The sequence below is a fragment of the Talpa europaea genome (genome assembly GCF_964194135.1).
Source record: "Talpa europaea genome assembly, chromosome: 6".
NCBI classification, from domain to species: Eukaryota; Metazoa; Chordata; class Mammalia; order Eulipotyphla; family Talpidae; genus Talpa; species Talpa europaea.
The window spans coordinates 57,456,661-57,479,824 of record NC_140072.1 but is presented as its reverse complement, the minus strand read 5'-3'; positions in this window follow the sequence as shown (position 1 = coordinate 57,479,824).

Here is a 23,164-nt window from a genome sequence, read left to right as displayed (position 1 = left end):
TGACAAATTCCTAATGGAGAAGTGGGAAGTTTAGGAGATAAGCCAGCATTAAAATTTGAATTGCTTGTTATGCTGCAATGTAAAATCCTCTTCATTATCTCAAACTTTCAATTATTCTACTATACACATAAAGGCTTTAGCTGGAAGATACTTGATTATCAGGGTCAATGTGGATGGGAATAGGGAAATGATGCTTGAAACAGTAAAATCATTTCTAATCTGAACTAATTTAGTGGAAGCAAGAGCTCAAAATAGAATGACCATAAATATATGGATTGTCAGGAATGTGAAATGTAGGTAAAAGAATCAGACTTTCTACAAAATGTCAAAGAATGACACCATGAACCAAAATGTTAAGGGAGAAGGTTCCAGCCAGCTAGTGGGTTACACTAGGATACCCTATACTCAAAACTTTTTAAAAGGAACTAAACTGCATGAAATTCAGTGGTAACTTGCAGAAGCATCTAGGGTGAGAGGTACCAATTATTCTGCTTGTACAAAAAACAAGCTCAGGATCAAATATCCTATCAATTCTCTACTCTACATGTTTCCAAATAGGTCTTCTGCTCTCTACTCCACCTAGGGTGCCTTTGGTCACCTCTAACCTGCCCATAAAGCTTCCTCCCAAGATTTTAACCCTCAGATGCCTCCTTTCCAGAACTTCCATTTTACTTAAGAATCTGATTATCAGTTTAATTGTTTAATTAATTTTACTTAGTATCTGAACAACCTTTAATTTTGCTGTACTTTTTTTCTGTTAACTTCCTAGTTGAATTCAACTATAGATGCAGATAAAAACCTGGGGTGGGTAGGATGGGATGGGATGGGATGGAATGAAAGATCAAACTGCCCATATCTTAAACATCTTACCTTACACTCAGAGCTTATTAAATTCCTGCTGGGAGAATAACAAAAGAAAGTGACATAGAAGTAAGTTTACAAATGAACCTGGATAGTGATGCTCTTTAGGAATAAAGGAGGAGGAACAAGAATAGGGGAATAAGGGGAAAAGATGGGTTGATGAAGAATGTAATTTGGCTTGAGAAATTTTTTGTTTAAAATGCTCAGGAACCATCCACATTATGATGTGAATAGTATTTGGCCACTACTAGTCAGGAACTCAGAAACAAGATCTAGGTTGGTTATAAGAGACTTGAGTTTTTGACTTATCACTGGTAACTAAAACCAAAAGCATAGTATGTCATCCAGGGACAGTGCACAGGAGGAAAACGGAGCTGAGGAGAGAATCTTTGGAAATACTTTCAGTAGAGAGATTATTAAAGAGAGACTAGTTAGGGAAAACAAGTCTACTGCAGTTATAGGCCAACTAATACGTACAAAAGCCTGACTGATTAAATGACTAAATGACTCTATTTAAGATCTCCAAATACCCCTTTCAAGCCCTCTTTCCACCTTTCTCTAAGTGAGCTGACTCCAAGATCTTTAGTTAAAATGATGGGCTTTCAGAGGAAGTAACAAAAAGGGAAGTGTAAGGCCCCAAGAGTGGGAGAAGAATGCTATTTATTGAATCTTCAAAGACCAACCCAATCACTACTTCTATTTCAAATATGGGAAAGGGAGGAGGATCCAAATGTGGGAGAAAGAATGTAGAATTCCTACTTCCTCATACCTTAGCACTCTACTCCAGATCAGAAGTAGAGACCAGAACGCTGGAGGCTAGACTAATGCATACAGTAAGTGGTGAAATACATGGTGTGATTCAGCATAGAGACTGGTAAACAGGTGTTCAATGGGTCTGTGTTGAAGGAAGCACCAAGAAACATTTCCTAAAAAAAAAAAAAAGAAACATTTCCTAAACCCAGACAATTTTTTTCACTGACTGTCGCATTACCCTCATCTGGAATTTTGCCATCTGCTGTCCATTCCTTTGGGATAAAACCTCAGACTTTCTAAAACTATGTTCCACCAAATACCATGACCTGTGAGATTTTAATAATCTTCCAGAAAAAAAAATGGTTCTCTAATTAAATAAGTTTGGAAAATGTTTTAATATTTATTTCCCTTTGAGAGCTTTATAATACATATTAAAAGCTTTTTCAGGCAGAGGCAGTTGAGAGAGCTAGCTAGAAACTCAGGACAGAAGCCAATCAAAGCTAAGAGTCTTTCCAAAAGCAGAGTAGGACAGACCAGCATGATATCCAATTATCCCAAAGAGTAGAGTTAGCCTAGAGAGTTCAGGCTGGTCAACACTGGGAGATGCACACCGGCAGAACAATACCTTCCTGAAGTAAGACGCAAGAGAAGCCTCTTAGTATCAGAGAAGGGATCTGGCCTGAAAGAGGCTGGAAAACAAAGGCTGTAGTCTCCAGGCTGGGTTGACAATGGGGTTGTAGTCCTGGACAGGGCTAGGGGCTTTCAGGCAGAGCAGACAGACAGCTTGGTCCTGTTAGGGAATAATCAAAATAAAGGTGAGTCAAGGGGAGGCAGAGACTGGTAGGCAGTGCTGTATCTCAGGCATAAAACACATACCCAGGAGTCCCTCACTTCCTTCTAGGGGCACAAGCTCTAAAATCCTCTTGTCAGTAGATCCAGCTAGATCTTGTGTATGGAGCTATGGAGGTCAGGAAGAGAAAAGGGGTATGTTGTTGTTTTAACATTTATTTATTTATGCATACAAAAACTGGGGTACAGGCCAGAGGACAACCTTTAATTGTGCTGGGGGGGTGAGAGGATTCACCAGAGACAGAGTGGGGAACAGAACAGGCAGGTTGACTGAAATACCTGCTGAGGGGAGCAGCAGGCAAGTCAGGAGCAGTCTGCCGCGCATGTGGGTCACGTCCCCAGCCAGGGACAAAATTTGAATTGCAGTGGCTGTGGATAGTTTCATAGTGCTGCGTCTTAACCCCTTGTGCCACTAGGAAGGCCCCAAAAAGGGGTATGTTACATCCAGCAATCTCCAGAGAGTTGTACTGATTCCATTAAAGAAGTCCAGACCCTGTCAAACTTTAGGAGGTAAAGAGTTAAGACCATTCCTAGGATAGCCCGTAGCACTTTAAGGAAATGCGCCAGAAAAAAATGGCTAAGAATCCAAAAGGCCTGAATGAAACCAAAAGTTTGATTCAAAAGAAAATGCTCTGCAGGCCTCCCCAGTGGCACAGGAGTTAAAGTCTCAGTGTTATCAAGCTATCAGCAGCCACTGCAGCATGAGTTCGATCCCTAGCCAGGGAGCTAACCCACATAGCACAGCAGACCTCTCCTGTCTCGCCCACTGCTCCTCTCAGCAGCATATTTCAATAGATCTGCCTGCTCTGCTCCTCACTCTTTCTCTGGTGAATACTTTCATGCCCCACAACTCTGGCCTACACCCTAGTTCGTATGTGCATAAATAAAAATAATTTTTTTTAAAAAAAAGAAAGAAAAGTTCTGAACTTAGGGTAGGAACAGGGGAAGAAAAGAAATTGAAGCCTGTGAACAAAAGGCATTCATGAACCCCACTGTAAGGAAATGGGAAAGGCCAGAGATCTGAATTGCCTTTGTCATTCATGCTGGGCTACCTCTGGATTAGCTATTTTGGTTCCTCAAAGTTAGTGGACAAGGGGGAACTGCACCTTTGCACAGACACCCTAAGTGCTTTGTCATTTCTTTTAATGTGGCTTGTTTTGTTTCCTGGTAAAGCCCTATTTCAAGCACAGATCATTGGGAAACCAGACCAGAAGTTGTCTATGACCAGCAGCCACTAAGGAAGTGCCCTACCCGTATTGACATCAGTGGTCTCCTTTGCACCACCATTTTACATCATTTCTGGGACATCTCCTGCTTCCTAAGATCTGTGATGGTCATGTCTGAGGACATCACAGCAAACCACAGATTCAAAAGTCCTACAACTCCTTGTTAAACTCTGCCTGTCAGCTGTTCTCCTGACAACACTATGCCTACATACCTAGCATGCTGGTAGGAAATCTCTCTACTACCCAGTATCCCCTCTTGGGATCAAGAGCTTTCATCCCCACCACCCTTGGCTGTTTATCTTTTCTTAGACAAAACTATGTAAGAACCAAAGTGTTTTTTTAGAGATCCAGCTTTTCTTTTCAGGCCCTTTATCTCAAACAAATGGGGTCTCCTTTCTGTTCCTATGACTGGAGGAACAGAGCCTTCTCTCTGTCCCTGCCTTACTTTAGTTCTCAGAAATCAATCTCATAAATTCAATCATTCTTCCACTTACATGAACAAAATGATTCACAATCAAACCCATTCTTGAGTCTCTTCATTTTTAATAAGGTCTCTAAAACTTAAAGGAAATTTCACTCATGAAATAGCAATAGCAAATAGGCGGGGCAAATCTTATGAGAGGGAGGACACATTCTTGGTGCCCCTGAAATTACACCACTTGACGGACCAGCTCTTCTCTACCTATTCTATCACCTGACTCTCTCAGGCTGTCTCCTCTGCCAGCCCAGAGGCCAGGCTCCCCTGGACTTGAGCCCGCCCCCACTGCCATCTGGTCTCCCTCAGAAAGGCAGAAGAGAGACACCTCTTGTTTACTCAGTAATAATTCACTGTAATAGTCACATAACAGGTGCCACCAGCTCTAGTACGTGTAGTAAGGACACACCACACCTCTGCCTCATCATGGCTTATTCCTTAGGACACTTAAACAGGTTTATTTGGATGATAGGACTGGGCTTCTTAAGCTGTAAGGCAGAGTTACCAGTGGTGTTTTGACACTTGTGGGTTACACAGCAATGAAGACCTAGAGGTAAAGAACAAAGGCTTTTTTTAATCCTCCCCTACAGCCAATTGGTATCTTTCCCACATATGTTGCTGCAGTATCTCTATATATAGAATCTAGTATTCTATAAACAGGATGCTCTGGCTAAACACGTCTCAACCAGCATAAATGAGGTAAAGATGGCATCTCCTCGTCTTCTCTTCTTTCCCACCCTTCCTTCCTAAATCTCATCAGAGACAGAAGAGCTCTGTAAAAATGGCACAGGCATTGGGCTCAGTCTTTTCTTAGCTGCTTGAACTTGGGCAAACATAACTTCTTTGACTTATAGTTTGTCCATATCCAAAATGGAGATACATTATTGATTTACATTATGGTAATTAATAAGAAATACACTGAAAGTATCTAATACATGTCTGGCTATCCAGGAATGTGAGTTTCTGTTCTTCTGTATCCAGCTCACCATGCACCTAGTACCCTCAAGTTACTTTCTAGCTGGTCAAGGTCAAGGTATTTGCCTCACATAAACCTTCACTTCCTTTCTTAAATCCTATCAAAATTCCGATTCCTTAGAAAAGCTAATCTAAGCACACTATTTGAAAGAAAGTAATTCTAATTAAATGAATTCAGGTAAAATATGGATGCTATTGCTGGAGTCCAATATTAAACTGTGGGGGTGTTTCTGCATTTTAAAAGGGAGTCTGGAAATTCAAATGAAGACTAATGGTGAGGATTGCCTAGTAGACTGAGAATCATCTGTGCTGACAATGGGAAACCATCAGTTATAGGACATCATCTCATACTGCTGAAAGTCACACCTCAAATCAACAGGTCCAGAATAGAACTTGGGATCCTTTGCTATTACTCCTGTTTTGGCCAGCACACACTACTCCCTTAGCCAGGAAGTTATGGGGGTATTTTTTCCCTAGGAGGTTTCCAACACTATTTTAAACTCTGAAATCAGGTAACAACAGGATTTGATTATGGTCAAGCCTAGAAGCAGTTTGCAGAAGGCCTTTTGCCCACTCCCAAAATCACATCTTACTTTTTTGAATGGTCTCAAAAGGCTCAGATTAATACAGGAGGAAGAGTGGGTCTGCTACTTAACCCCTCTCAGTGATCAAGGAAGGAGGACCACAGGGACATTTCTGGGTTTTCCACATACAGGATCACAGAGGATGATTACTGGGACTAAAAACAGACTTAGTATAAACACTTGGCACAATGTAACATGCTGACTATAAATCACAATTGAACACAGGAGTTCTCATTACGAGGTACTCTTATCAGTGTGCTCATTTTAATTGGCTTTCTTGGCAAGCACCCCAGGCTGGGGTCTCAGGAGCCAGATACCCTTGAAGGATGAAAGGGACAGACTGGCAGCTTCAGCTAGAGTAAAAAGGAAATGAAGATGAAGTCCAGGGTGAGGGAGGGGCGAGCCCAGGCAGGATTACCCAATAGCATGTGCTTAGGGAACTGCAAAAAAATTATTTTTACTTATCTAAGTAATCACTCATGGGAAAATCAGAATTTTTTCTGCACTTTACTTTTATTTTGCTGGATTTCCTTATACTGTTTTGTTTTTTTTTTTTTATACTGTTTTGTTTTTAATATTGTTCTTGAAATACATGTTGAGGGCTAAAGTTATATTAACAGCATCCACATATCCCTGGGCAGGTGCTATTTGCCAGAGATGATGAAGGGTAGTTAACTCTTACATATCACATATTATATGAGATATAAACTGTGAGGTTAAGTGCTATGTACTGGGATGTATAGTAATGCTCAACTCTAGTCTGATCATCTCAGTATTATCTCTTTCCACCTCTACTGGCATATCACATTGTGCCAAGTGATTATACATGGCTTATATTTTTAAAAGGACATCATGTCCTTTAAATTGTTTAGGCTTCTGGACCCTTCCTGGTGGTGCAAGGGGTTAAGCATCAGCACTATGAAGCAATCCGCAGCCATAACACAAGTTCAATCCCAGGTCAGGGAGGTGACCCACATGGCATAGCAGATCTCTCCTGACTTACCCACTGCTCCCCTCAGCAGTGTATTTCAGTTGATCCACCTGTTGTTACCCACGCTGTCTCAGGTGAATCCTCTCACCCCCCCCCATTCCCCCCACACACACCTCTGGCCTACATCCCAGTTCTTATATGCATAAATAAATAAATCTTTTTTTAAAATTTAAAAATAATAATAATAATAAATTGTTTAGGCTTCTAAAGTTCTTAATCTAGTTCCTCGGCTTCACAAAAAGCAGGGGAAAACAGGTGTTCAGAGTTTCAAGGTCAATATTCATTTCCTCAATGTTCAATAAACATTTCTTGGACTAATATCAGGTTTTTGCTCAGTTCCGGGACACAGCAACAAATAAAACAAAATTTGCTATGAATTCCCAAGCTGTCTAGTGAGGAGACTTGAGAAGATGAGCAGGAATCCAGACAAAAGGTCCATATGAAGAAACAGACAAAATTCCATAGCGAGCAATGGGATGCAGAGGGAGGAAACCCCTTTTGGTGTTTATCAACAGAAGAGACTATGGACAAATAAAGAACTATTCAAGGAGATGACCTGGGTCACATAACACCCTCATCCCTCCTACTTCCTTTGGCAGGGGAGAGAGTCACTATGGTGAACTGAGTTCATCAAGAACAGGTGACCAGGGATGGCCCTCACAGCTAGTGCTGACATGAAGCTACCCCTTCTCTGCTCACAACCATGAACTATGATATATGCACTGTGAATTGTATGGGAGATTTGGAACTCTCTAAAGAAAAAGAATTGAATTGTCTACTAATAGGAATTCTAGGAAGTATAGCAGGCCAGAAATGGAAAGCATAAAAGCAACCACCAGAAGAAGCTGGGTCACCCTTTCACCAACTGTAGGCCCCTCCCATCTCTGACACTGCCTGGAGAGGAAAAATATAAGCCTATGTATAATCACTTGGCACAATGTGATATGCTGGTAGAGGTGGAAAGAGATAATACTGAGATGATCAGACTAGAGTTGAGCATTACTATATACATCCCAGTACATAGCACTTACCTCACAGTTTATATCTCATATAATATGTGATATGTAAGAGTTAGCTACCCTTCATCATCTCTGGCAAATAGCACCTGCCAAAGGATATGTAGGTGTTCTGTTATATAAGAATTATCCTCCCTTCATGTTGAACAAAGGCAAGAAATTGGATGGCTCTAGAGTTCCAAAATGAATTGAAGAGAATGGAGTTCAAGCACAAAGGGTTTTCTATCATTTAAAATTCTCTTCAATACTGTATCAATACCTCCAATTCTCAATTAAGACTGTATCAATTCTGTGTGGAAATATCTGCTAGAGTCACTTCATGTGTTTTGAAAACAGAATATATCATTCTAAACTAACAATGGTCCCCAAAGCAGTCCCCAAGCTAGGAACCACTAGAGAAGACTCAAGAACAAGGGGAGAAGCTGCACTGACCAGTACAACAGTCTCATCACTTAGCATCAAGCAGTGAGTTTTTTTCATCCCAAATTGCTTTATACACCATATTCTATTCCACAGCTTAGTAACTGGAGGACCTTTTTTTAAGATTTATTTTTTATTTATTTATGCATATAAGAACTGGAGTGTAGGCCAGAGATGCAGAGGGTGGGGGGAGGGATGGTGGTGAGAGAATGCACCAGAGACAGACTGGGGAGCAGAACAAGTGGGTCTACTGAACTACACTGCGGAGGAGAGCAGCAAGTGAGACAGGAGAGGTCTGCTGTGCCCTACATGGGATAGCTTGATAGCACTGAGACTTTAACCCTTGCACCACCAGGGAGGCCTTTATCTGGAGGACATTTTTTTTTATCTTTTTTTAAATTTTTAAAAATTTTTTTACATCATTGTTCATTGTTAAACAATATTAGCTTCCCCCCACCCCCTCAGGTAAAGTCCCCAGAGTTTCCTTCCCCAATGCACCCGTGCACCATCACCTCAGTCTCCTGTGCTCCTCCCTCCCTCCCTCTGATCCCTCTCAAGCCTCCTCCCCTGCAGTATGTCTCTGATTTATAATTGCCTGTTTTTGCTTTGTTTTGTACTGTTATTATTTTTTTACACTGATGTCTTATTTGGTTCCCCTATATTCCTGCTATAAGTGAAACCATCTGATATTTTTCTTTTTCCTTCTGGCTTATTTCACTGAGCATAATTCCTTCTAGGTCTATCCACATTGCTGCAAATGGCATGAGTTTATCTTTTTTGATTGCTGAATAATATTCCATTGTGTATACATACCACATCTTCTTGATCCAGTCATCTATTTTGGGGGTATCTGGGTTGTTTCTAGGTTTTATCTATTGTAAATAGTGCTGCAATAAACATAGGGGTACTGGTATTCTTTTGAATCAATGTTTTTATGTCCTTTGGGTAGATCCCTAGGAGTGGAATTGCTAGGTCATGTGGTAGCTCCATTTTTTTGACTCAGTCCAGATATTAAATTCATTCTCTAAAGTGGAGATCTATTATCTCTAGGAATGTATTCAAATATCCTATCTTACTTTCAAATGAGGGGAGAGAAATATAAAGACTGCTGCTCTCACTCCTTCTTCAATAGGGGGTTGGGATACTACTCAACAGAAATGAAATAAAGTCAGATCTCAACTGCTATCTTCTTATCAAAATAAATTCCAGATGGAGCAAAGACTTAAATTTAAAGATTAAATTTAGATTTAAAAATACAAAGTACTCAAAGAGAATGAGTTACTATTTTTATGATTTTAAGGCAGAGAAACAAGTCTTTCCTGCACATTGACCTGAAAACAGAAAAACTATAAGGGAAAAGATTATTTTGACACCTGAAAATATAAAACATCCAGACAGAAAAACTTACATGAAGTTAGGGCCTCCCTGGTGGCACAATGGATTATGTCTCACCATTATGAAGCTATCAGCAGCCACTATGTTATGAGTTCGATCCCCGGCCCAGGAAGCTAACCCACATGGCACAGCGAACCCCTCCTGACTCGCCCACTGCTTCCCTCAGCAGAGTATTTCAGTAGACTGCCTGCTCTGCTCCCCACTCTGTCTCTGGTGAGTCCTCTTAATCCTTGTATCTCTGGTCTGTATCCCAGTTCTTATATGCATAAATAAATAAATCTTTATTAAAAAAAATTACATAAAGTTAAAAGACAAATGACAAACTGGGAAAAATTTGGCACTAAATGTAATAGTCAACACATTAATATTTACAAATTGTCAAGAAAATATTACTGGGAAAATGTGTAAAGGACATTACTAAGTGATTCAAAGAAAAAAATAATCGTCCAAAATGCATTTGAGAAGATGGTCAATCTTTAATATTTAATGAACTATAAATTAAATCATACCTTTTTTTAAAAAAAGATTTTTATTTATTTATGCATATAAGAACTGGGGTATAGGTCAGAGGTGCGGGTGGGGGTGGGGGTGGTGAAAGGATTCACCAGAGACAGAGTAGGGAGCAGAACAGTCAGATCTACCGAAATACACTGCTGAGGGGAGCTGTGGGTGAGACAGGAGAGGTCTGCTGCACCATGTGGGTCAGCTCCCTGCTGGGGATCAAACTCATGTCACAGTGGCTGGCAACAGCTTGATAGCTAGCACTGAGACTTAACCCCTGTGCCACCAGGGAGGCCCCTAAATCATACTTATTGAGAACCATATCTATTAATATTCAAAGTCTTTTATTTGGATTAACTGACTTATTCCTCATGTATAAGTGCTATCATTATCCCTATTTTACCAAAGATGAAACTAAGGCACAGATAACCAAATGACTTACCCAAGGTCACAAAGCTAGAAAGTGGCTAAGAATTCAGGTCCCAGAAGGCTGGCTCCAGAGTCACATTCTCAACTACCTTGTTACAGTGACAAGATTATATTTCACCTGTCAGGTGGGGAAGATAAAAAACACAGCAACTAGTATTACTGATGATATGGAAAAGTAGACAACCTCATGAGCAGTTCACAGACGTTAACATTCTTAAGGGTAATGTGGTTCCATGAATCAACATTTTTAATGTACTTATCCTTTCGGACCTCCCTGGTGGTGCAAGGGGTTACGCACCGCACTATGAAGAAATCTGCAGCCTCTGCAGCATGAGTTGGACCCCCGGCATGCCAGGAAGAAACCCAAATGGTGAGGCAGACCTCTCCTGTCTCACCGCTGCTCCCCTCAGCAGTGTATTTCAGTCAGTCTGCCTGTTCTGTTCCCCACTCTGTCTCTGGTGGATCCTCTCACCCCCCACATCTCTGGCCTGTACCCCAGCTCTTGCATGCATAAATAAACAAATCTTTATTTAAAAAAATGTACTTATCCATTCACTCACGCAAATCCTTTCCATTTCTTGGAATTCATTGTAAGGAAATCGACAAGTATGCAAAAATACATATGCTATGCCAGGATGTTTATCACAGAATGTATATAATAAAAAGTCCACCAAATTCCTTTATTCAGCATTTATTTATTGAGCACAGTGTGTACCAGGAAAACTTTTCTAAGCACCAAGTATAGAGAACTGGATAAAAGAGAAAAAAAGAAATCCTTGTCTTTATGGAGTTTATTTTCTAACAGAGGGAGTTAGGCAATAAACAAGTAAGAAAAGTATGTAATATATCAAGTGGTGTTAAATGCTATAGAGAAAAATAAAAAGGAGAAGGGAGATAGGAAAAGAGGGTCTGTTATAATTTAAATAAGGGGTCAAGGAAGGCCACATTAATAATAGACAAGATACACATACTAAATATTAAAGAATAAAATTGCATTATGGTATATCCACATATTGATATAAAATCCAATCACCTATAATTTTTTTAAAGATTCATTTATTTATGCATACAAGAACTGAGGTACAGGCCAGAGGTGTGGGGGGAGTGAGAGAATTCACAGAGACAGAGTAGGGCATAGAACGGGCAGCCTGACTGAAGTACACTGCTGAGGGGAGCAGTGGATGAGCAAGTCAGGAGAGGGCTGCTGCGCCATGTGGGTCACCTCCCTGGCCGGGGATCAAACTCAAGCTGCAGTGGCTACAGACAGCTTCATAGTGCTGCATCTTAACCCCCTGCGCCCCCAGGGAGGACCCCTATTATGTTTTTATTGATGTGAGAAAATGTCTAAAACATAATTAGGATTTCACCACACACAAAGAAATTAGCAACTTTGTGAAGTGATGTATACATTAAACTCATCATAGTTATCCTTTAACAATATCTATGTATATTCAATCATCATGTTGTATACCTTAAATTTATATAACATTACACATCAACTGTATCTCAGTAAAGCTGGAAAGATTGCAGAAGAGAAACAGTATTAAGGTATTATTCCACTGATACGAATTTACACTTATGTACGTATTTATGCTTTAAATGAGAAAGAGGAACAGCACATAGAGACTGTTAATACCAAGTAAGAGTCTAGGTCCATACAAGTGGTGAAGGTGGAATTTGCTTGTTCTTACCCACTCACTCATCCTCCTATCCATACCTACACTTTGTTCCAGGAAGGATTTATTTTTTTCCAAGCTTTTTTTTTTATTTATTTTTATTTATACAATAACTGGGGTACAGGCAAGAGGCACATGAGGGTGAGAGATTCACCAGAGACAGAGTGGGGAGCAGAACAGGCAGAAAACCGAAAACACTACTGAGGGGAGCAGTGAGATAGACAGGAGAGGTCTGCTGCGCCATGTGGGTATCTCCCTGGCCGCCTGGAATTGAACCCATGCTGCAGAGGCTGCAGACCGCTTCACAGAGCTGTGCTCAACCCGCTGCACCACCAGGGAGGCCCCCAGGAAGGATTTAAAGACAGCAAATCCACATAGTCCCATATGTTCTTTTTTTAAAAAGATTTATTTATTTATGCGTACAAGAACTGGGATCGGGCCAGAGGTGTGGATGGTGAAAGGATTCACCAGAGACAGAGTGGGGAACAGAACAGGCAGAATGACGGAAAACACTGCTGAGGGGAGCTGTGGGCGAGTCAGGAGAGGTCTGCTGTGCCATGTGTGTTGCTCCCTGGACGGGGATTGAACCTGTGCTGCAGTGGCTGTGGAGAGTTTCATAGGTTGTATCTTAACGCCTTGTACCACCAGGGAGACCCCCCCCATATGTTTTTTAACTCTTCCCATCTCCCTTGCCCATCCCCCTACTCTTTCCAGAAGTGATAAGGTGATCAAGCCAGCGATAGGCAGTGAAAGTGATAAAAGTCTAAGATCAAGGTAAACTGAGGCGGCATAAGAAGGATGGAGGATCTGGATCTGAATGGGAGTCCTCTTATTTCAGTGTGTAAGAAATAGATCTTGGGAAGCACACTTCCTTCCTATAGATCTATAAGATTTGAAGCAAGGCAATATGATTCAGATTCCCAAATTCATTTCCTACTAAATCCCAAATGCCTTGCAGGGTAGTCAAGAGCATGACTGATTCACTCACAGGGATGTGACAAGCCACAGCAGGCCAGAGCTCTACTCAGATACAGAAGTGCCTGCATCTTCCTATGGGTAGAAAATGACACAGAGCTGAGTTTTTTGCACCCCAGTCCACCCCTAGCTTGCACCAAACAAGCATTCCTGGCTGCGTTAACTCATGCCTAACCATACACACCCACTGTCTTGCCATGACTACACTAGAGATTCATAGACTTCTTCACTAAGATCCTCAAGAGTAGGTCCCTACTAAGAAAGTGCCCCAAGTGACCAGACATACTAGTTTGATTGGATTGATTTTCAATGTGGGGTGAGGTCTGTGAATAGGATATTTGTTCTCAGATGTAGGGAAGTAAATTATATACTTCTCGCCTGAACATAAAGTCATAAAGAACTGGCAACTTCCCAAAGGTGGAATCCATGTTATTATCATCCTCTGTTTCTTTACCCTGAGGGAAGAAGTAGAAAAAAATTTGATAGAAAACAGTTTTATCAAAATATTTCTCACCTACTCTGTCACCTCTTGGATACCCACCACAGGCTAGGTCCTGTGTTAAATGTTTTCATATACAATCACCAAAAATGACAAAAACTAAAGTACATATAGAACTAACTGCTCTGTTGACAGTTTAATAACTAGACTTGACATGAGAAAGAAATCAGATTCTCCACAGGGCTGCAACGCAGAAGTCTCACTACACACAACCTTCAGACCCCATCCATATTAAAAAACAAATATTCTTCATAACTATCAACCTAATTTATCTTAGTATACATGAAGAATACGCCAATCATTCACTTTGTTAGCATTGCTGACAAATAATTTTTATGAAGAATACTTTAAATTAAATTAGAAACCTTTTATTACATTAACATATATGAATAAACATTGAATACAAAAGTAAACTAGCTAGAGAGGTGAGTAATATAAGCAGAAAAAGAGGTGACTTATTTTTAAGGTTGGAAATATACAGGGAAGCATGTATTATTTTAAATTTAAGTAAAAGTAATTGTACATCTGTACAATCAATTATGAGGTAGTAACACAATGAACAGAAGGAGAGGCCTGGTAAAGGTTTACGCTATGATTAAGTACTACTTCAACGTATAAATTCTTTATAATTTTGTAACGTATATTCTTTTCATGTACCCACTTTATATTTATGAACTAGTTTTATTAAAAACTGATGTTCAGGGGGCCTCCCTGGTGGTGCAGGAGTTAAAGACAGCACTATCAAGCTATTGGCAACCATTGCAGCACAAATTTGATCCCCAGCTGGCCAGGGAGCTACCCACGTGGTGCAGCAGACCTCTCCTGTCTCGCCTGCTGCTCCCCTCAGCAGTGTATTCCAGTCAATTTGCCTGTTCTGCTCCCCACTCTCTCTGGTGAATCCTCTCACACCCCACACTCTGGCTTACACCCCAGTTCTTGTATGCATAAATAAATCAATCTTAAAAAAAAAAAAAATCACGATTGCTCCCTAAAAAGAGGTTAGGAAAAAAAAAGCTTGGAGTCTGGGTATAACACACACAGGTATATCTCATTTTATTGCTCTTTACTTTATTGAGCTTCACAATGTATTTCTTATAAATTGAAGGTTTCAGGGCCTCCCCGGTGGCGCAGCGGTTGAGCGCTGGGTTGCGAGGCTGCCCGCGGCCTCTGCAGCGCCAGTTCAATCCCCGGCTGCTCCCCGGCCACCAGGGGAGGGTCCCACATGGCGCGCAGACCTCTCCTGCCGCCCACTGCTCCCCTCAGCAGTGTACTTCGGTCCTTCTGCCTGCTCTGCTCCCTGCTCTGGCTCTGGTGAATTCTCTCACCCTCCCGTGCTTCTGACTGTGCCCAGTGCATGTATAAACAAAACAAACAAACAAATAAATAAATAAAAACATGCAAAAAAAAATTTAAAAAAATAAAAAATAAAAAAATAAATTGAAGGTTTCTGGGCCTCCCCAGTGGTGCAGCAGTTGAGCGCTGGGCTCCGAAGCTGCCCGCAGCCTCTGCAGTGCCGGTTCGATCCCCAGCTGCTCCCCGGCCACTAGAGGAGGGTCCCACATGGCACGCAGACCTCTCTTGCCACCCGCTGCTCCCCTCAGCAGTGTGTTTCGGTCCTTCTGCCTGCTCTGCTCCCCGCTCTGGCTCTGGTGAATTCTCTCACCCTCCCGCACTTCTGACTGTACCCAGTACTTGTATGTATGTATGTATAAATCAATCAATCTTTAAAAAATTAAAAAAAAAATAAATTGAAGGTTTCTGACAAACCTACATGAAGCAATTCTATTGGAGCCATTTTTCCAACAGCATGTACTCGCCTTAATGCCTCTATGTCACATTTAATTAAGGCATGTATGCTGTTTTTTTTGGACATAATGCTATTGCACATTTAATAGCCTGCAGTATTAACGTAACTTTTGTGTGCACACTGGAAAACCAAAAAATGTGTGTGACTCACTTTATTACGATATTGGTTTTACTAAGGTGGTCTAGGACCAAACAATATCTCTGAAGTATGCATATATGAGCTTGCCACCAACAATAATCAGCACCTTTATTTTTTCTTAATGATAGATCAGACTATTTCCTGTATGTATATATGTATGATTGTGTATATCTGTCTCATTCTTTCTAATAACTGAATAATATGGTAATACCCACCAAAATTTACTCAATAATCCATAATCAATATACAGCAAGATGTATCTTTGCCCTACCCCCACCCCTGGGATTTTTTTTTTAACTTTATGTTTGCTTTTAAATTGAGGTAACATTGGTTTACAACATAGTTTATGATTTAGAGGCTTATGATCTCCCCCTTCAGGTGTTGTCAGCACACCACACCCACCACCAAGCCATCCACATTCCTCCACCATAGTCCACTGTCCTCCCTCCCCCATTTTGTTCTCTCCAGTCTCCTTCTGCTTGCTTCAATTCCACAGTCAGGATTTCTAGGATTTGCTACTGATTTGGGTTTATCTGACCTTTGTTTCCCTATATTCCACATATAAGTATTTGATATTTATATTTCTCCTCCTAACTTATTTCATTTAGCACACCAATCCTCTCCAAGTCCATCCATCTTGTCACAAAGGGCAAGAATTTATCTTTTTTAATAGTTGAGTAATATTCCATTGTTTATATATACCATATCTTCCTGATCCCTCATCTCTCTGGTGGTACTTTGGTTGTTTCCATAGCTTAGCTATAATAGTGCTGCAAGGAACACAGTAGTGTGTATTTCCCTTCAAATCAGTATTTTTGTATTTTTTTAGTAGATACCAAGGAGTGGAATTCCTGGGTCATACAGTAAGTCTATTTTTGTATTTTGAGAAACCGCCACACTGTTTTCCATAGGGATTGGGATCAGTCTACAGTGTAAGAGAGTTCCTTTTTCTGCACATGCTCACCAGCACTTATTGTTTTTAGTCTTTTTGATATGAGCCATTTTAACAGGTATGAAGTAGTATCATATTGTAGTTATGATTTGTATTTTCCAGTAAATGATGATGAGCATTTTTTTCATGTGCCTGTTGGTCATCTGTATGTCTTCTCTAGTAAGATGTATTTTTCAAGCAAGGTATATATGTTGCTTTTGCAATAATGCTATTGCACACTTAATAGACTACAGTTAAAAACCTCACATACCAATTTTGCATACTTTTCCCTGAAAAAAAAATTGAGATTTCACTCTTTATTTGCTTTGGTTTGAGTTCAACAGTGTTTCAGCTCAGCTCATTTCTATTAGCTGTATGTTGGCTTTGTCATTGTCAGAGGGAGTCACCAAGAAGATGACCAATGAAACACAAGAAATACACATCATCTCCTGAAAAATTAGTCACCCTTTACTCCATTATTCTTATAAAGTGACTTATCAGGCCTCCCTGGTGGCACAACGGGTTCAGACCCAACCTATGAAGCTCACCACAGCCACTGCAGCACGAGTTTGTTCCTTGGCCAGGGGGCTGCCCACATGGCGCAGCAGACCTCTCTTGACTCGCCCACTGCTCCCCTCAGCAGTGTATTTCAGTCAATCTGTCTGTTCTGTTCCCCACTCTGTCTCTGGTGAATCCTCTCACCGCCCCACCCACCCACCCACGCCTCTGGCCTGTGCCCCAGTTCTTGTATGTATAAATAAATCTTAAAAAAAAAATAAAATGACTTATCAATAATATACCTTTTACTGTGTTTAACTCTGAGGAAATAAAAGATACATACTTTTATCACCTAATTTTTAAAAAAAATAAGCACCTTTCACATCAGTGTCTCTGGTTCTGCTATTGTTTCTTTTAAATAGAACACAGTAAGAAAATAAGTGAAGACTTTAGATACATCATGATTCGAATCTCAGTTCTGCCACTTCCAACTTCATCCACCTGTCATAGCCTCTGGTTTGTCTTCTATAAAGGGCAATACCATTTATCTCCTACATAAGGAGAATCACAACACAGTGTGAAAATTCGATTGAACCCTAGCACTGGCTGGGGAAGTTAATAAACAGCTTAAAGAAGTGGTAATGGACAAGAAGGAATCTGAAAGTTGACAAGAGTTCTTCTAGATGAGCCAACCACATATGCAAAGGTTAAGAGCTGTACAGAACCACAAGAGTTCTTCTAGAAGATGCAACCACATATGCAAAGGGTAAGAGCTGTGCAGAACCACAATGCACCAACACAGGTACTGACAAGAAAGTAAAAGGCAATTGAGACAAGTACTGATTGTGTGCCTCTATGCCAGACCCTGAAAATACAAACATGAACAGGTAGATTTCTGCCCTCCTGAACTTACCTAGTAGGAAAGACAAACTAGTTAATAGTAGCAAAAATACTAGCATATGGAAGCAAAGAGAGTATTAATGGAGGAAGTAACATGGAGTTTCTTTGGATAGAGTGGCCAGAAAAGATCTCTCAGAAGAAACAATGCTTAACTGAAGGCATGGCATAGTTAATAAGTTGAAGAACAGCATAAAGAATATTCCAGAGGCCACAGCACTGCAAAGGCCTGGAAGTCAGAGAGTTGAAAGAAAAGGTCAAGGAACTGCAAGCAGCTGAGGGTGCCTGCAGGAAGTAAGAAGAAGGGTTTGGATGAGACCTGAAAACCAGACAAGAACCAGATATTGCTGGGCCTTGTAGGCCACAATTTGGGTGAAATTGCACAAGACCATTCCAAATTGAGATATCTGGACTTGATTGTATAGATAATAGGAACACAACAGAAGAATCTGAAAGGAGAGATATGAAGCTGGGTAGTTTTATAAGAGGATAGTAGAAGCAGTGTGGAGAATGACCACCATAGGGAGTGAAGACAGCTTGGAAATCTGAGGAAGATGGCCTACACTAGGGAATGGTCATATACAAAGAAAACTAAGGCACCCCAAAGACAAAACTGAAAAGCATCTGTGCTCAAAGATGAGCTAGTTGAACCTGATAGAAGTATGGAAGATAAGCTCTAGGCAGTTGAAAATGAAGTGGGAGAAAGAAAGGCAAGGTAGAATTTCTAGGGATTTAACTTTAAAGTAAACAGCACATAACAAAGTAATATGCAATCTAGCCTAAGCTCTTGTATGTTAACTACCTGATCCTTCCTATAACCCAAAAGCTGGTTTTAGGTCCTCCCCAGTGGCACAGCAGGTCGAACGCAGCACTGTGAAGCTGTATGCAGCCTCTGCAGCATGGGTTCAATTCCCAGCTGGCCGGGGAGATTCCCACATGGCATGAGAGACCTCTCCTGTTACTCCCGCTGCTCCGCTCAGCAGTGTATTTTGGTCATCTGCCTGTTCTGCTCCCTGCTCTGTCTCTGGTGAATTCTCACCCTTCCATGCCTCAGCCTGTACCCCAGCTCTTGTATAAAAATAAATAAATTAAAAAAAAAAAAAGCTGGTTCTAGACTAAAGAGGTAAGAATGCTAAAAGACAATTTAGTAATCCCCAAGATTATTTATGGCCTTAATCCTGAACTGTTTGCCCTACCCCTTCTTACACTCCACCCACTATCCTGATTCTCTGCGTTTCAGACCTAATGATTCAATTTCCTGTTTCATCTTTGCCTCACTCATCCCCAAGGCCCTTTACTTCCTTCTTTGCATAGGATTCGACTCTCAGTTATCCTGACACCAGCCACTCAGAATAAATAATCCGCCCACACAGATTCTCAGCTATTAGCCTCAGTATATATGCCCCCGTCATGAACAAATCCCCATTCTGGCTAACATTTTATGGATGTCTGAGAGAAACAAGTGTATTAGATGTTCATCCCATGGCACAAAGTGTCCTAACGTTGCCAGGAAAATGGTGGAAGAGGAAGAAGATGACGATGAGAAGAAAGAAAAGGAGGGAGAGGAAGATAACGAATAAAAAAATTTTTTGTTTCCCTGTGAATACCTTAGAGTAGGGAAATGCAGTAATCAACACCTCTCCCACCTGAGCTATGTCTGTTGCCCTAATTAAGATAAATCACACACTTGGATCATGATCATTTTGTAGTATCTCAAAGTGCTCTAAGAATTGGCAGTGATTTAGGGCCTCCCCATTGGCACAGCGGTTGAGCGCTGGGTTGCGAAGCTGCCTGCAGCCTCTGCGGCACCGGTTGGATCCCCGGCTGCTCCCCGGCCACCAGAGGAGGGTCCCACATGGCACGCAGACCTCTCCTGCCGCCCGCTGCTCCCCTCAGCAGTGTACTTTGGTCCTTCTGCCTGCTCTGCTTCCCGCTCTGGCTCTGGTGAATTCTCTCACCCTCCCGCGCTTCTGACTGTACCCAGTGCTTGTATAAATAAATAAATAAATCTTTAAAAAAAAAAAGAATTGGCAGTGATTTATATGAAGTGACTCAAGGGTGTCCAAAGCACCCTGAAACTATAACAAAGTCACACATATTTCCCAAACATTTTCAAAGCTGAAAATGCTCCTGTACTCTCCTCACTCTGTGCACTTTGCTATTGGTGTGACAAGGAATTTAAAGATGTTTTCTGGCTTTTTTTTTTTATATGTAAGGTGGTATTAACTATATGATTATAAGTAGGAATCCTCAGTTATCAATTACATCTACAGTCTCTAAAAAGAATAAAATGACCAAGACAAGCTTGGATGTTTCTTACCTGTTGATGAGACTGCAGGGAAAGTGCCTTTTTGGAGGGGCCATAGCCAGGGGCATGCATTAGGAGGCTGAACCTGTGGCCACTACAATGGACGTCCACTTAGTTTTAAGTTGTCTTGATTCTGTATGTAGTGATGTAGTGATATAGCATTCTGCGGTCATTCTTAGCTGTGGAAAAGGGTAGTCAGTTTTAGTTCAGTGCCTTAGTTTTTTAACAAATTGCAGAACTCTTCATTGCCAGCAAAACAAAGAGCCACTATGTCAATGAACGATCAAGAACCTTTTGTACTAAACACAATTTTCAACGTTTTGTTATTTTTTGTATGTTTAGAATGCTGATGTTTTTGAAGTTAAATAAACAGCATTATGTCTTTAAAAAAAAAAAGATGGGGCCTTCCCTGGTGGCGCAGCGGTTGAGTGCTGGGCTGTGAAGCTGCCCACAGCCTCTGCAGCGCCGGTTCAATCCCCGGCCGAAAGCGAGGGTCCCAGATGGCGCGCAGACCTCTCCTGCCGTGCCCGCTGCTGCCCTCAGCAGTGTATTTTGTCAGTCTGCCTGTTCTGTTCCCCACTCTGGCTCTGGTGAATTCTCTCACCCTCCTGTACTTGTGACTATACCCAGTGCTTGTATAAATAAATAAATAAATAAATAAATCTTTTTTTAAAAAAAAGATGGTTCATCCCAGTAAACACTGGAATCATCAAAGAATATGAAATAAGAATGACCATGAGTTACAGCCAAATGTCTAGACCTCACCCTAACATTCTAAGGTACACATTCTTAGCCCTCAGGTGATACTTCTGGCTCTCCATTCCCACTAACTACCACCCCCAACATCAAGGGATCCTTCCAGCCCACAGTAACTAGGACTACGAATACATGGTAAGACATAGACTTTTGCCTACAGAACTTACAGTCTAGTGAAGGAGACAATTAGGTAATTACAATTAACACAATAATTAAAGCCAAGGCACACAGAGTATTAAGATTAAGAAAGCTACTCAGTTTACACCTAAGAGGAAAGTTGAAGGATAAATAGAAGTACCCAGACAGTGTCAGGGCATTTGGGGAAGAATATTCTAGACAGACAGAATAGCATATGCAAAGGTTTTAATGCAAGAAAACACATCTCAAGAGATGGGAATCCCCTGGGTGGGGGCATGGGGGAAGAGGCCAAGGTAGAAAGTATTTTGAGAAGATAATGCTGGAGTGACTAAGAAGACATATGAAGCCGCTGTTTTGTTCACTTAACAAATATTCACCGAGTGTCAACAATGTGCCAGGCATTGTCCTTGGTGTTAGGAATAGAACAGTGTTCTCATGGAACTTAAATTCTAATTGTAGACAACCATAAACTAGTGAGAATAAACCAGAAAAATGCCAGATATTGATATGTACTATACAAAGGATCAAAATAAGGTGATATGATAGAAAGTATATGTTCCGGTCATTAGGTACTCATGAGATGGCCTCCCTGATACATGACATTTGAAAGCAGGTAGCTCAATAAAAAGGAACCAGTTGTTCAAAGATCAAAGAAAAAACTTTCTAAGGTGGTAATAACAGTACATGCAAAAGCCCAATGAAACTATTAATGAGGTTTTTTTTTAAGCTAGGGATTTAAATCACAATCATTCTTACATTTTATAAAGATCACTCTGGCTACCATGAAAGGAATGCAAGCAGAAACAAGAGTGAAATATGTAGACTAAGATGAAGAAGTTGACTGAGAAGATGATAACAGCTAAATTCACACAGTACTTACTTAGGCACCCATCCACTGTTCTAAGCACTTTACATACATTAATTCATTTAATCCTCACAAATGCTCTATTTTATAAATTAGGACACTCAGAGAGGAGTGGCAAGTATGATGAAGGAAAGACAGTCGATGCACTAAAGCAATATTGAGGAAAGGCCTACTGATAGGCTGGTTGTCAGCCTAGGGAAGGGAAGGGACGACTGATGGTGACTACATTTGAGCTTAGCAGCTGTGTAGGTGGTAGTTTTGTTTATAACATGACAGTGCACTGGAGGAGGAGTAAGTGGGAAAGAGAAGGATGCCTTTTTTTCCAAGCCCATGGAGTTGTCCAAGTAAGCAATTGGATATTCTTGCCTAGAGACAGATTTGAGCATTGCCCATGAGTAGATGTTAATAGAAATTGTCAGACAGGTTGAGATCACCCAGAAAGAATATGAGGAAAAGAAAAAAAGGTCTAGAAATGGAATGTTGACATTTAAAACACAACAAGGATCATTTTAATAACAAGAAACTGAAAGTATCTTAATGTCAATCCATAGGAAATAAGCTAAATAAAATATAGTTTATCAATTCTATGAAAGCTTCTACAGCAACCAAAAAGAAAGATCTATTTTTATGTACCAATATGGAATACTGTCATGGTACATTATTGATTCAAAGAAAGATAATACCAGGATACATAATACGTAACCTCATTTTTGTACATAAATAAAACAGAAAATAATGCTTTAGTTTCTGAGTTCATATATATGTACATAAAAGTATACATTATATATGTACATAAAAGAATCTGGAAATTACATTCCAAACCACTTTTACCTCAGGGAAATAGAGAAAGAATTAAAATGGGGAAGAAGAGGAGCAGGAGTAATCAAAATAATATATACAATGTTTTAATTTTTTTAAGATTTTTTAAAAAGCTTATTTATTTATAATTACAAGAACTGGGGTACAGGCCAGAGGTGTGGGGGTTGAGAGGATTCACCAGAGACAGAGTGGGTTACAGAAGGGGCAGATTAACTGAAATACACTGCTGAGAGGAGCAGCAGGCAAGTCAGAAGAGGTCTGCTGCGCCATGTGGGTATCTCCCTGGTCGGGGATTGAACTCATGCTGCAGCAACTGCTGATAGCTTCATAGGTTGTGTCCTAACTAACCCCTTGTGCCACCAGGGAGGCCTTATTTTATTTG